General features: G+C 43.7%; 1 protein-coding gene across 1 annotated transcript in view; it reads right to left on the minus strand.

Moving 5' to 3' along the window:
* Positions 1 to 15995, minus strand: part of PLEKHG6 (pleckstrin homology and RhoGEF domain containing G6) — a 41838-nt gene that overhangs the window by 25253 nt on the left and 590 nt on the right. Inside the window, exons 2-3 of the mRNA XM_082636937.1 lie at positions 15078 to 15130; positions 4910 to 5042 (exon numbers count right to left, since the gene is read on the minus strand). The gene's annotated coding sequence lies outside the window, so the exon portion shown is untranslated. The remainder of the gene's footprint in view (positions 1 to 4909; positions 5043 to 15077; positions 15131 to 15995) is intronic.

Genomic DNA, 15995 nt, shown 5'->3' on the forward strand with positions numbered 1-15995 from the left:
GCGGAGCGGCTGGCCCCGTGAGCCATGGCCGCTGAGCCTGCGCGTCCGGAGCCTGTGCTCCGCAACGGGAGAGGCCACAACAGTGAGAGGCCCGCATACCGCAAAAAAAAAAAAAAAAAAAAAAGAATCACATGACAGTTTCCCGAAATGTTCCTTGAGACTGTTCCCTTCTAGAGAACCAACTGGTGGCTGCCCAGGGAGGTGGGGGTAGGAGATGGAGTGGAAGTTAGGGCTTAGCAGATGCAAACGATTGTACAGAGGATGGCTAAACAACAACGTCCTGCTGTAGAGCACAGGGAACTATATTCAATAGCCTGTGAAAACCCATAATGGAAAAGAGTATGAACAAGAATATATATATATGTATAACTGAATCACTTTGCTGTGCAGTAGAAAATAACACAATATTGTAAACCAACTATACTTCAATAAAATAAATTTTTGAAAATACCGTTGTCTTCAAACTCTGCTTGTTACCACTACCAAAAGAATTTTGGAAAACTGTATACATCCTTCCATATTTTTTATTTATTTTATTTTTTTTTTTTTGCTGTACGCGGGCCTCTCACTGTTGTGGCCTCTCCTGTTGCGGAGCACAGGCTCCAGACGCGCAGGCTCAGCGGCCATGGCTCACGGGCCCAGCCGCTTCGCGGCATGTGGGATCTTCCCGGACCGGGGCACGAACCCGTGTCCCCTGCATCGGCAGGCGGACTCTCAACCACTGCGCCACCAGGGAAGCCCCCTTCCATATTTTTTAGACCTAAAATTTTTCTTTAGAGTTTTAAATGTAATTTAAAAAAATTTTAATCAATCTTAACATTTAAAAGTAAAACTATTCACTTCTATTTTAAATTTTATATAAAAAATAAAGTTTGTAAAAAACTTGCAAAATAATATAATGACTTCTTGTATGCCTTTTCCTAGGTTCATTAATTATTAATGTATTAAACTTAAAAAGAAATGTTTTGGGGGGATTGTACTTCCCCAGGGAGGTGGCCAGAGCTGTTCTTGACTTCCCTAAATTTTTTCAGAGAGGCAGCAATAGTACAGTTGTTTAGCTCAAGTGTGGAGTCAGACAGTCTTGATTTGAATGCTAGTTCTGACACTTAATTAGCTCTGTGGCCTGGGCAAGTTATTTAATCTCTCTGTATCCCAAAATCTATCTCATATGGTTGTATGAGGACCAAGTGAGTTAATATTATAAAGCACTTACAATGTTACCTGACATATTGTATGTTCAATTTATGTTTATGGTACAAATAAAATGCACCAATAAACAAATAATTATTTATTGTTAGAATAATTAGGCTTCAGAGCATATTAACAAGAAGAAGAGAAGACACTATAATACTAGTAAGTTGCAGGCTTACAAAAGATGTACTTAATGATTATTGTTAAATGCATTATTTACAGGAGAATCACATAACATTGTTGTTAAAGTTAATCTAATAAGAACATGGTAGGAATAAACAAATGAGCAGAGAAATGATTGATGATTGATAGCAGGCAGGAGACGTATCCAATTTAAAAAAAAAGAATGATTTTCCATTATCCAATAATTTGGGAGCAAAAGTTAATGAAACATTTTTTCTACAGGTCATTAAATGTTTGCAAAAATATAAAACACTAAAGTGCCTCTGATATATGTTCCTTTTATTTAAAGACGTCGTGTTCAGCTGTTGAAAGTAAATGTGAAACTTTTCACTTCCTCCTCCTGGAAGTCATGCGAATATGCAAAGCAGAACAGACCGAGACAGGACGGCTGAGGGTGCCAGCCAAGCTCTTACACGGCTGAGAATAGCCAGGGCACGGGTGCTCCTCACAGCGGATCGGCATCGAATGCCCAGACGCTTTTTAAGAATCATGAATATTTTTAAGACAGACAGATAAGGCATGGCGCTTGGCCATGTGTTTGTCACCTGCGTGATATAAAGTATGATCACCTTCAGAACTTCACCCGCTTTGTGCTCAAGGGATCCGCCCTCAGGAATCAGGCATTCTTAGACAATTGGGGGTGTATGGAAATGAGTACCATCATCGGGCTTCCTTGGTGGTCCAGTGGTTAGGACTCCACGCTTCCGCTCCTTGGGACGCGGGTTCCATCCCTGGTCGAGGAAGTTCTGCATGCCTTGAGGTGCAGCCCCTCTGTGACATATCTGAATCCAGAACACCCCAACATGGGCCAAAGTATCTTTTTATTTTATTATTTTTATTTTTTAGCACTGCTTTATGTACTCATTTTCTATTAAATTCTTAAAAAAGTTTTTTTTAATTGAAGTATAGTTGATTTACAATGTTGTACTAGTTTCAGGTGTACAGAAAAGTGAATCAGTTATACATATACATATATCCACTCTTGTTTAGATTCTTTTCCCATATAGGCCATTACAGAGTATTGGGTTCCCTGTGCTATACAGTAGGTCCTTATTAGTTATCTATCTTATATACAGTCGTGTGTATATGTCAGTCCCAATCTCCCAATTTATCCTTCTCCTCCCTTTCCCCTGGTAACCGTAAGTTTGTTTTCTACATCTGTGACTCTCTGTTTTGTAAATAAGTTCATTTTTACCCTTTTTTTAGATTCTTCATATAAGAGATATCATATGATAGTGGTCTTTCTCTGTCTGACTTGTTTCACTCAGTATGACAATCTCTAGGTCCATCCACAAAATATCTTCTTTTTATTAATTTCACATTGTGCCCATAACAAAAATATATACATGACAGAGAAGACATGAAGATGTGTCATAGGCTTGAGGTGATTCGACTAAAAGAGGATTCATCAAAACTGATATTTTGGTGTCTTTTGTTTGGGGCCACAAAGCTTTTGCATTCCAAGAATTGATAATAATTAACAATAATTCATAACAAAATCCAAGAGGGGTGAGAGGCTGAGGCACACCTGAAGCGTCTCACGTGGCATGGATTAAACACTTTCCCTCTCCATTAGACAAAATTATTTTCAGCAATAATCATAAAAAGAAATGATGACATTTCATGGTTTTCCTGACTCAATAAAAAAAGTCTAACCTGTAATTTGCCCTCCTTTTCACTGTTTAAACTTTTTAAACGCACATAAAAAGTCCAAGTAGACAGAGGTAAATAACTCAATTCATTTCTTTTGTCTTTATAGTCAAGGTGCCGTCATAGTTTCCTTTGAATCTACTGTTTGAACACAGATACGTGTTGCAGAGATGCAGGTGGTGACCTAGCGTTAAGGGAGCTCAGATGATTCCGAAGGAGGGAATCCTCATAAACTCACTCTGGAAAGGGGTACATGGGGCTGAGTTGGTGGGTGTCAGGGGCCCACTGTATAACTGGAGTTTTCAGGATTAAATTCTATGTTGAATATAATGTTTTTTAAAGGTTAAATTACGCAAATACACCAATTTGAAGTTTACATATCTATTATTGAAAGCCAGTGGAAACCACAACATTTGTGTAGATTAGAACTTAGACCAACAAAATATTTTTTCAGGGAGGAATATGTTAACAATGAGGTTGTTTATTTTATTTTTTTTTAAACATTTTCCTCCAATATTTATTTATTTGTTTGTTTTTATTTGGTTGCGCCGGGTCTTAGTTGTGGCAGGCAGGCTCCTTAGTTGTGGCTCGCAGGCTCCTTAGTTGTGGCTCGCAGGCTCCTTAGTTGTGGCATGCATGCAGGATGTAGTTCCCTGACCAGGGATCGAACCCGGGCCCCCCTGCAATGAGAGCTCGGAGCCTTAACCACTGCGGCACCAGGGAAGCCCCTACTGAGGTTGTTTAGAATTGCCCCGAGGTGATAATATAGAGCAGCCCATTTGGGGGGCGGTTAATGTTTTAAAATTCTCTATGGACGATGCAGCCTATTGCCCGCCCACAGTGGTGGCTGCAGGGTCGGGGGGAGTCCCACTACCGTCCTCTTGCACACGGTTGATAAGAGGCCCACCTTTCCTTTATAAGGTGGCAGAACAGTCAACAGGCAGGTGGGACAGAGAACCAGCGGATACCTTGAGTGCAGGCAGGAAGAAGGTGATAGAGAATTTGAGTTGGTGGCAATCGATTCTTTTCCAATGGTGTGTTGAGTACTCCTTGGACCGAGGCAGAGGGACTTGCCCTCAGGCTGGCAGAGGGGGAAGGAGTCTGGGCTCTGGAGGACTCCATGGAGAGCGCCCTGATTTCACTGATGTGAGAAATAAGATTCCACTTTTCATGGGGTTTCTGACACTTCCAGGGGTCAGGGAAGGTCCCGAGATTTCAGGGGCCTGAGATCTAAAGGACGAATAGGTGTTTTCTGAGTAAAAAGAAGAGGGAAGAAAATTTCATGGAGCTGGAAGCTCAGATAGGAAAGTCAAGAGCCAAGAGCCAGGGCTTCCCTGGTGGCGCAGTGGTTAGGAATCTGTCTGCCAATGCAGGGGAGACGGGTTTGAGCCCTGGTCCGGGAAGATCCCACATGCGCGGAGGAACTAAGCCCGTGCGCCACAACTACTGAAGCCCATGTACCCTAGAGCCCGTGCTCCACAACAAGAGAAGCCACTGCAATGAGAAGCCCATGCACTGCAACGACGAAGAGTAGCCCCCACTTGCCGCAACTAGAGAAAGCCCGCGCACAGCAACAAAGACCCAACGCAGCCAAAAAAAAAAAAAAACAAAAAAAAAGAGCCAAGAGCCAGCGTGGTGAGTTTGAGGAATGGAAATAAGTTCAGGTTCGAGAGGATCTTGGGGGTCGTGAGCAGGAACTCCAGAAGAATGGCTAATGATTCATCTGGGTTTGTTGGCCTGGCCCAGTGCCATGGTCTGGGAGCTCTGTGTTCTAGGAGGTTCTCAGAGGCCAATCCAGAAATCTAGGGCCCTGCCCTCCCGGGGTTGCCCTGGGCAACCCCTGTTAGAAAAGAATCCTGTTTACTACCTTGTGACTCATACTCACCTGTGGTTTCTATAGTTGCCACCAACAATGAAGCATAAATCCATTCCTGGAGGGTGGGGTCCGCAGGGCGAGGCGTCCTCTTCCTTCTCTGGCTCAGAACCTGGCAGAGTTTTCCAGACTATAGCAGAGGGGACTGGGGGAGGGAGTTTGTCTACTGAATCTCAGGTGTGGGTTTCCTTGGGAGGGGAAGGAGCTGAGTCGGGTAGAGGGACAGATCTCTGCAGTCAGGCCTGGGGGTACACACAGTGCAGCCCCCAAGCTGATCAGAAGCTCCCTCTCTCTAGATAATTATGGGGAGAGCCCAAGAGATGGAGAGAGAGAGAGAGAGAGAGCGAGCCTTCGGGTACAGAAAAGTTACAGCAAGATTCAGGGGACCGAGGCATTTTCTTCACCAGAGACAAATGGGGTTTGGTCCCCAGGGTGGTGGTGGGATGATTGGCCAGATTCAGAAATGCAAAGCTGGGGTTGGTGGGTGGGGCATGGGGATGGACACAAAGGAAGCAGAAGAAAGGAAGCCAAAGGGACAGACAGTCTTTTTAAAAGACCATCTCAGGGAGATGCAAGAGGGAGGAGATCTGGGTATATGTGTATATGTATAGCTGATTCACTTTGTTATAAAGCAGAAACTAACACACCATTGTAAAGCAATTATACTCCAATAAAGACGTTAAAAATAAATAAATAAATAAATAAATAAATAAAAGACCATCTCGTATGTATAACTGATTCACTTTGCTGTATACCTGAAACTAACACAACATTGTAAATCAACTAGACTCCAATTAAAAAAAAAAAGAACACCATCTCATCCCATACGTTTGCACAAAGTCTTACAGGTTACAAAGCACCTGTGCATCCACTTTCTCATTTGCTTCTTACAGAAGCCATGTGAGGAAAAGCCAGAGCAGGGAATACAATCTATCCTAGAATAGGGAGACTAAGGCTTATCAAAGTTGACTAACACAGTCAAGGTCAAAACCAAGACGAGAATCTAGACCTCCTGGCTCATAGTCCAGTGCCCTTTCCACTAAACCAATGTTTTTTCAAACTTTGGCATCTACAGACTGTTTTAGTGGGTGTCTGTTACACACAAAGTACTAAAAAATTTGATATATTTAAAAAATTATCACAAATTTAAAAATAGCATAATGAAACATTTATTTTAAAAAGTAATAAATCAGGGGCTTCCCTGGTGGCGCAGTGGTTGAGAGTCCACCTGCCGATGCAGGGGACACAGGTTCGTGCCCCGGTTTGGGAAGATCCCACATGCCGCGGAGCGGCTGGGCCCGTGAGCCATGGCCACTGAGCCTGTGCTCCGCAACGGGAGAGGCCACAACAGTGAGAGGCCTGCGTGCAGAGAAAAAAAAAAAAAAAAAAAGTAATAAATCGGGGACTTCTCTGGTGGTGAAGTGGTTAAGAATCCGCCTGCCAATGCAGGGCACACGGGTTCGAGCCCTGGTCTGGGAAGATCCCACGTGCTGCGGAGCAACTAAGCCCATGCGCCACAACTACTGAGACTGTGCTCTAGAGCCTGCAAGCCACAACTACTGACCCCACGTGCCACAGCTACTGAGCCCGTGTGCCTAGAGCCCATGCTCTGCAACAAGAGAAGCCACCACATTGAGAAGCCTGCGCACCACAACAAAGAGTAGCCCCCGCTCACCACAACTAGAGAAAGCCCGTGCACAGCAACGAAGACCCAACGCAGCCAAAAATAAATAAATAAATAAATAAACTTATTTAAAAAAGAAAGTAATAAATCAATGAGAAAGATATATGTGTAACCTTCACTAGGGTATTTATATTGAGCTTGATATCAGATAGTTTGAGTCATGGCTCAGGTTTGAGTCAGCCAGCCAGTTTTTTTCTTTTTTTTCCTGTTTCCACTAAATTAGGACAAGTTAAGCAACGTCACTGAGTGCTTCATGAGACAGTCCTGGATAACAGATGAAACTTATACTCAACTGTGCAGAGCATTCTCGGGGAAGGTGGTTTGCTGAATGATCAGAATCCAAATGTGCAATTTGGAAGACTGTTTTCACCTGGGAGGTCCGTCAACTGGATTCCTTATCCAGTCTTTGGCTTGGTTCAGCTTTGGAAAGTACTTCTTGTTCTGATGTAGAATTACAAGCTGTGTGTGTGTGTGTGTGTTAAAATATCCACAACACAAAGTTTTTTTATCCAAGTGGTTTTAAAATATGCCCAATTATATGTTTTTTATTTCTTTTTCAAAGAAATGAAATGTTGGGACATAGTAAAACTTTGATGATGCAACTGTGCCAGAGTTCTAGCTTTAAGAAATCCTGATATTTTATGCCCTATGTTACAACTGTGAAATTTTGGTTCTGGGTGATAGATTCTGATATATCACTAAGATATACTACTTGAGCAAACCATGTGCCTTTGGAAAAAATGCTCTTTCTCGGCGCTATCAGTCACGAAATGTCATCCCACATTTCAAAATCTCACGTAATGAAAAGGAAAAAGTAAAACTATCTTTAGGGCTTCCCTGGTGGCGCAGTGGTTGAGAGTCCGCCTGCCGATGCAGGGGACGCGGGTTCATGCCCCAGTCCGGGAAGATCCCACATGCCGCAGAGCGGCTGGGCCCGTGAGCCATGGCCACTGAGCCTGCGTGTCCGGAGCCTGTGCTCCGCAACGGGAGAGGCCACAACAGTGAGAGCCCCGCGTACCGCAAAAAAAAAAAAAAAAAAAAAACTATCGTTATTTCCAGACGACATGGTCTTAAATATTAAAAGAAACCCTAAAGAATTTATAAAAACAAAAAACAAACAAAAACCCCCACCACAATAACAACAAAAAACAAACAAACAAAAAACCCCAACCCTGATTAGAGCTAATAAATAAGTTCAGTAAAGTTGAAGGATATAAGATCAACATAAAAAATCATCTTCATTTCTATGTACTAGTAGTGAACAATCTGAAAGTGAATTAAGAAAACAATTCCATTTATAATAGCATCAAAAAGAATAAAATACTAAAAAAAAAAAAAAAAAAAAAAAAAAAAAGAATAAAATACTTAGGAATAAATTGAACCGAAGAAGTGCAAGACTTGTATACTATGAAACACTGTTGAAAGAAATTAAAGGTTTAAATAAATCTAAAGACATCCATGTTCATTGTCTGGAAAATTTAATCCTGTTAAGATGGCAATATTTGCTGAATTGACCTACAGATTCACTGAAATCCCTACTAATACTGCTTTTTTCCCCAGAAATGGACAAGCTAATCCTAAATTTCATATAGAATTGCAAGGGACCAAGAATAACCAGTACAATCTTGAAAAGACAAGAGTAAAGTTGAAGGACTCATTTACCAATTTCAAAACTTACTACAAAGCTACAGTAATCAAGACAGTGTGGTATTAGCATAAGGATAGCCATAGATCAGTGGGATAGAATTGAGAGTCCAGAAATAAACCCATATGTTTATGGTCAATCAATTTTTGAGAAGGGTGCCAAGACCATTAAATGGGGAAAGAATAGCTTTTTCAAAAAAGGATGCTGGGACAACTCAATATCCACATGCAAAAGAATGAATTTGAACCCTTACTTCATACCATATACAAAATTTAACTCAAAATAGATCAAAGACCTAAATGTAAGAGCTAAAACTATAGAAAGTTAAAAGTAAACATATGTGAAAGTCTGTGTGACCTTGGATTAGGCAGTGGATTTTTAGAAATGATAACAAAAGCACAAGCAATCAAGGAGAAGAAACCAGATAAATTGGACTTCATTAAAAATAAAACTTTTGTGAATCAGAGAATTCCCTGATGGTCCAGTGGTTAGGACTCTACACTTTCACTGCTGAGGGTGCATGTTCAGTCCCTGGCCAGGGAACTGCAAGCCATGTGGTACAGCCAATAAATAAATAAACAAATAAATAAATAAATGAAACTAAGCCAAGAATAAAAAATAAAATAAAACTTTTGTGGGTCAAAGAACACTAACAAGAAGGTGAAAATACAACCCACAGAATGGGAGAAAATATTTGCAAATCATATATCTGATAAGGGGGCTAGTGTCCAGAATATATAAAGAATTCTTACAACTCAACAAGAAAAAGACAACCCAGTTAAAAAATGGGCAAATGGTTTGAATAGATATTTCTCCTAAGAAGATATACAAATGGCCAAAATCACATGAAAAGATGTTTTTAACATCTTTAGTTACTAGGGGAATGTAAATCAGAACCACAATGAGATGCTACTTCACATCCCCTGGGACAGTTATAACAATGACAACGACAAGTGTGGGCAGGCATGTAGAAAAGGCGGAATCCTCATACATTGCTGCTGGGAATGTATAACGTTTCGGCTGCTGCGGAAAGCAGTTTGGCAATTTCGCAAAAGGTAAAACATAAAATTACCATAGGACTCAGCAATTTCATTCCTGGGAGAACTGAAAACATACGTTCACACGCAAGCTCGTACATGAATGTTCATAGGAGCATTATTCAAAATAGCCAAAAAACAGAAACAACCCAATGTCCATTAACTGATGAATAGGTAAACAAAGTGGGGTCTATCCATACAGTGGAATATTACTCAGCCATGAAGAGGAGTGAAGTACTATTACGTGCTATGACACGGCTGAACCTCGAAAGCATGGTGCCAAGTGAAACAAGCCAGTCACAAAAGGCCACATAGTGTATGATGCCATTTATATGAAATGTCTAGAACAGGTAAAGCCATAGAGACAGTAGATTAGCAGTTGCCAGTGGTTGGGGGAGGATGGGAATCTGCATTAACGGCGAATAGGTATGGGGTTTCTTTCTGGGGTGATAAGAATGTTCTGGAAGTAGATAGTGGTGCTGGTTGCATGACATAGTGAATATACTAAAAATCACGGAAGTGTACACTTTTAAATGGTGAATTATTATTTTTTAAATAAATTTATTTATTTATTTTGGGCTGCATTGGGTCATCGATTCTGCACGGGGGCTTTCGCTAGTTGCGGCAAGCGGGGGCTACTCTTCGTTGAGGTGCACAGCCTTCTCATTGCAGTGGCTTCTCTTGTTGTGGAGCACGGGCTCTAGTCTTGCAGGCTTCAGTAACTGTGGCACGTGGGCCCAGTAGTTGTGCCTCACGGGCTCTAGAGTGCAGGCTCAGTAGTTGTGGCACACGGGCTTAGTTGCTCCGCGGCATGTGGGATCTTCCTGCACCAGGGCTCAAACCCATGTCCCCTGCATTGGCAGGCGGATTCTTAACCCCTGGGCCACCAGGGAAGCCCTAAAATGGTGACTTTTATGTTATGTGAATTATATCTCAATAAAATGCTAAAACAAAACAAGACTCATGTGAACTCCTTTGCCCTCCAGCATCCGTGTCCTTCCTAGGGGTTGCGGGTAGGAAGCAGGTTCTTGTACTTGCTGCCTATTTCTGTGACCACGTTGAAAAGAATGTGTCCTTAGTGACTGCTGTTTGACTCATGGTGAAAATGTTTTCTATTTCCTTCAACACTGAATTGGGTTCAGAACACGTATTGAGGGCTGTCGGTGGTTCTCCACGAATTAAACAGTGTTGGAACTGGAATTCATATGATGATTATAATAATAACTCACCTTCACTGAGTGCTTTCTACTCAGTATATGCCAGATGTTGCCCTAAATGCTTTATATGTAGTTCTTCACTAATCTTTACCACAACTGTATGAAACAGGCATTGTTATTATCGTTACCAACATCATTCCCAATTTTCAGAGGGAAAAACTGAAGCTCAGAGTTAGACAACCTCCTTTATTAGAATTTAGACCTCCTGCCTTCTTGCTCCCAAAGCCAGTGCTTCCTCTGTCCTGATTCCAGTGTGTCTTTTTCATTTACCAAATAATCTCTAATAAGACAAAGTATTTTTCTCTTGCAGTAGAGAATTTTAGAGATAAGCGGAACAGAAACTCACTGACTACTTTGCCATCATGTATGTTCTCCCCCTTCTGAAAGCTATTGCACAGTCTGGATATGAGGATTTTCACCAGCCACAAAGAGAACTGAATGCTGACATCCGTACCTGATGGTGATTGATCTTGAACTTAGTTTGCCCTTGTTCTCTGACATCCAACAGTGGCGATAAAACTGCTTTCTAAGTATCTATGTCACTAACTTCACAACTGGTTTGTCTGTCTTCTCTGTTGTGTGTCTTGTACTCGTGTTTGCTTGAAGAGTGAGGGCAACTTGGAGTGATGTGCTACATTCCTGGGGCTTTTCTCTCCATCACAAACTTAAATTTTTATTCTGGGAAATGCTATATTGCAGTTATTCTGGAAAAAATCAGTAGGCTCTAACTATGACTGATACACAAGCTTTAATGACTTTGAACCTTGATTTGACATTTTAGAGCTGATAATGCACTGGGGACAGGGGTGAATAGTCAATAAAACCCAGTTTCCAGATAATGTTTGTGGTAGTTCCTATTTGCAGTTTCTTTTTTCTTACTGTGCAAAATAATCACTCACATTTTCCTTCATCCCAGCACCTTTAGACATATTATATCCCCACTGAAACCCAGTTCACAGTTTATGAATGGCATTGTTCTGAGTTGTCACGTCCCTATTACTACCTTAATTGCTACATTTATGAGTCAAGGAAGCACTTCTGAGCCATTCATGAGTTTTTCTAATTTGGGGGTATAACATAGCACAACAGTATGAACATATAAAGCACATTTTAAAAGGTAAACAAAAACATGCATATGACAGGAAAATGATTCACCAGTCCCCATTAATTAAATCTTTAAGAATCTGAAATCTTTAGGATTGTAATAATTATTAATATAATTAGATGCTGTGACAGCTGTAATCAATGCCACATTTCGAATTTGTGAAAAGTGGAGAACTAAGGTGCTTATTACTTTTTTCCCTGAAACTACCAGTCTACCTCAGGGCCCAGTGATACAACTTTTCTTGGAAACATTTCAAGCCTCCAAGAGTTGTTGTTTTTTTAAAAAAATAAATTTATTTATTTATGGCTGCGTTGGGTCTTTGTTGCTGCGCGTAGGCTTTCTCTAGTTGCAGCGAGCAGGGGCTACTCTTCGTTGCGGTGCTCGGGCTTCTCACTGCGGTGGCTTCTCTTGTTGCGGAGCACGGGCTCTAGGCATGTGGGCCTCAGTAGTTGTGGCGCTCAAGCTCAGTAGTTGTGCCTCGTGGGCTCTAGAGCGCAGGCTCAGTAGTCGTGGCGTACGGGCTTAGTTGTTCCGCCGCATGTGGGATCTTCCCGGACCAGGGCTCGAACCCGTGTCCCCTCCACTGGTAGGCGTTTCTTAACCACTGTGCCACCAGGGAAGTCCTCCAAGAGTTTTTTGGTTTTGTTTGGTTTTTTTTTTGGCTGCGCCCCACCAGATGCGGGATCTTGTTTCCTGCTCCAGGGATCGAGCACGCGCTCCCTGCAGTGGAAGCACGGAGTCTTAACCACTGGACTGCCAGGGAAGTCCCTCAGTGCTCCAAGAGACTTTAAATTCCTAAGAGATGGGCTGCGGCGAAGGACAGAAGAAGTGTGGACAGAGGCCATCCGAGGTGCTGAGGGTAGGCTCAGAGCAGGGACTCGGAATCCTGCCATTTCTCCCCCGGCCTGGGAATCCTAGGCAACAATTCTATCCCACCGCCAGGCGGCGTTGTAGAACTAGGGATGGCAGCCCTGGACCTGCGGGGCTGCTTTAGTTATTCCCCAGGCATTCTTGACCGCTAACACTTCGCTTTGTTTTTCTCCCTTATATTCAGGTTCTTAACCTGGTGACTCTGGTCAGGCTTCTGATGGTCAGTGAACACCTAGAATTTATGTGTAAAATATGTGTTTAGCTTCATTTTTCTATCTAGAGGGAGGTTTTATAGTTTTGATCAGACCCAAAGTAATAGTATCCCCTTGAGAGAGTAGAATGCAATGATGCTAGGTACTGATATGCTGACATCTATCGGTGGCGAGTACTGGTTATATATAAGTTAACACAATAATCGTCAAAATTACCTTACAAGTTATCCCCATGTTACAGAAAACAAAACCCCAAAACCCCTGAAGTTCAGAGAGATGAACGTACTTTGCCCCACGACACACAGCTAATAAGTGATGAGGCTGGGATTTAACTCCAGGAATGCCTGCTTCTCACTGTGCTGTTGCTACACCGAGAAAAAAAAGCCAGAGACTCACTCATTCATCAGCAAAGATGTAGGAGGGACTGAGTGTGTGTCCAGCACCCTGTACTGGGTGCTGGGGTAGAGGGGGATCCGGACAGCTCTGCTTCCTGCCTTCTTGGGGCTTAGTGCCTGGAGGTGATGGCAGCGATGGTGGCCATGTCAGCAGGAAACAGGCAGTAAACAAATAAGCCTGTAATTGCAAACTGAGAAAAGTGCTCTGAAGGAAATAAAGGGGACAGTGACATAGAAACATGGGGAAATGTACAGATAGTTTGGCCAGGGAAAACCTGAGCATGTTAGCTCAGAGTAAAGGGTGGGGATTGCCATGGGAAAAGGTGTAGACAGAGCCTTCCGGGGGGGACGAGCATGGTGTGGGTACACAGAGGCTGCTGGTGCGGCTGAACAGGGGACCCAGAGCAGAGGTGAGGGTGACAGAGGAGTAGAAGTCATCGGGGCTTTCTAGACCAAGTAAGGAATTGAGATCCTATTCGCATAATAGGAAGCCATTCTAGGGTTTAAAGCAGGAGAGAAATGCCAGCTAATTTATGTTTTTCTTATTTTTAATTGTAAAAAAACCCCAACACAATAACAAATTTACCATCTTAACCTTTTTTTTTTTTTTTTTTTTAGATGTTGGGGGTAGGAGTTTATTAATTAATGAATTTATTTTTGCTGTGTTGGGTCTTCGTTTCTGTGCGAGGGCTTTCTCTAGTTGTGGCAAGCGGGGGCCACTCTTCATCGTGGTGCGCGGGCCTCTCACTATCACGGCCTCTCTTGTTGTGGAGCACAGGCTCCAGACGCGCAGGCTCAGCAGTTGTGGCTCACGGGCTTAGTTGCTCCACGGCATGTGGGATCTTCCCGGACCGGGGCACGAACCCGTGTCCCCTGCATTAGCCAGCAGATTCTCAACCACTGTGCCACCAGGGAAGCCCATCTTAACCCTTTTTTTAGGTTTACAGTTCAGTAGTGTTAAGTACACTCACATTGTTGTGCAATCAATTTCCAGAACTCTTTTCATTTTGTAAAACTAAAATTCTGTACCCATCAAACAACAACTTCCCATGTCCATCCCCCCGGCCCCGCATTCCCTGGCAACCACCGTTCCACTTCTTTCTGTCTCTGGATTTGACCACAGTAGGGACCTCATGTAAGTGGAATCATACACTCTATGTGTGTGACTGACTTATTTCACTTAACATAATGTCCTCAAGGTTCATCTATGTTGTAGCATGAATCAGAATTTCCTTCATCGGGGAGGAAGAGGACCAGGATCAGAGGCCATGGTGATGGATGGTTCTCCCACGTGGCTGCTGCCTGGCAGAGAGCAGAGTCACGGGGACAGCAAGTGTCGAGCCAGGAGCTGAGTCTTCAGGGAAGGAGGGGAAGTGGCCAAGAGGCCAGCAGACAACTGCAAGAAGGGGCACCAGGAGGAAGGGGAACGGGAGCTAAAGCTGATCGCCCAGATTCTTCAAGGATGTCTATACAGGGGTGGCAGGGGTGGTGGTGGGACGACACTTCTAGAAGCAGCCATGAGGAGCCAGGAGGATGCAAACCTCACTTACTGCCCCTCAGGTATGTAGGGAATGTGAGAATAAGATCAAGGCTAGGTTTGGGGAAGAATTTTCTGACCTGGACAGGGTATGAAGCATGAAGACTGCAGCGAAAGGAGCCCTAGGAGGCATCTTTTCTTCTGGGAGAGGTTTGGGAGAAGAACTGACCCCTCCACCACCCTTCATTTCCTGTCTCCCCATTTTTTTTGGCGGAGTCTTAATCACTGGACCACCAGGGAAGTCCCTCTCTCCATCTCCTTGAGGCCTGTTGGGGCTGCCTGGCCTCTTTGGCGGAGAGGTTTCATTTATCTATGGAGCTCCATGAAATGTAGACACTCACTCTTCTAGGCACTGGAGAGACAGCGGTGAATAAAACAGAGGAAAAGAAATCCTGGCCTCACAGAGCTGGCTTCCCAGCACGGGGATTTGTTTAGGTGGGTTCTCATGCAAAAGCATCCAGCAGGGTAACTTACTCACCTGTGCTAGAATCTGGATGTGGGCTGAGTTCGACCATGAGTCACATGGGTTGCCTGCAGGAAGAGAGAGGGGGGATGACATTGAGAAAATGGAAAGAGCCCCAGGGCTTGGGGACTGAGGCCTGGATCCCAGCAACTTTGAACGAGTCATTTACTTTTCCTGGGACTTTACCTGTTAGCTGATCTGTAAAGGGGCAGGATAATCCCTCATTCCCCAATTGTTGTGGAGTTAAAGTGTTGCCTAAACAATTAAGTGGTCTACAAATTGTCATTACAGGGACTTCCCTGGGGGCAAAGTGGTTAAGAATCCGCCTGCCAATGCAGGGGACACGGGTTCGAGCCCTGGTCCGGGAAGATCCCACATGCGGCAGAGTAACTAAGCCTGTGCACCACAACTACTGAGCCTGCACTCTAGAGCCCACAAGCCACAACACTGAGCCTGAGCTCTAGAGCCCGTGAACCACAACTACTGAGCCCGCGTGCCACAACTACTGAAGCCCAAGCGCCTAGAGCCCGTGCTCTGCAACAAGGGAAGCCACCGCAAGGAGAAGCCCGCGCACCGCAACGAAGAGTAGACCCCGCTCGCAGCAATTAGAGAAAGCGCGCACGCAGCAACGAAGACCCAACGCAGCCAAAAATAAATAAATAAATAAATATTTTTAAAAAAGTTGTTATTACACCATGACTTAAGCCTTCATTTCCTTATCTGAGAATGGGTGCATAATGGCAACTGCCCCCCCCCAGGGTGGCTGTATGAATTAAATGCATAAACTAAGCATAAAAGGCTTCCAGAGCTCCTCAGCTCAGAAGGTGGAGACGCGTAGGGGTGAGGTGGGCGGGGCCACGGGGCGGGAGGCGGGGAGTGGGCGGGGCGCAGTGCTGGGAGGGGCAGCGGGGAGTCAGGGCGGCCGCCAGGGGG

This window comes from Mesoplodon mirus (genome assembly GCF_964341445.2).
Source record: "Mesoplodon mirus genome assembly, chromosome: 11".
Lineage (NCBI taxonomy): Eukaryota > Metazoa > Chordata > Mammalia > Artiodactyla > Ziphiidae > Mesoplodon > Mesoplodon mirus.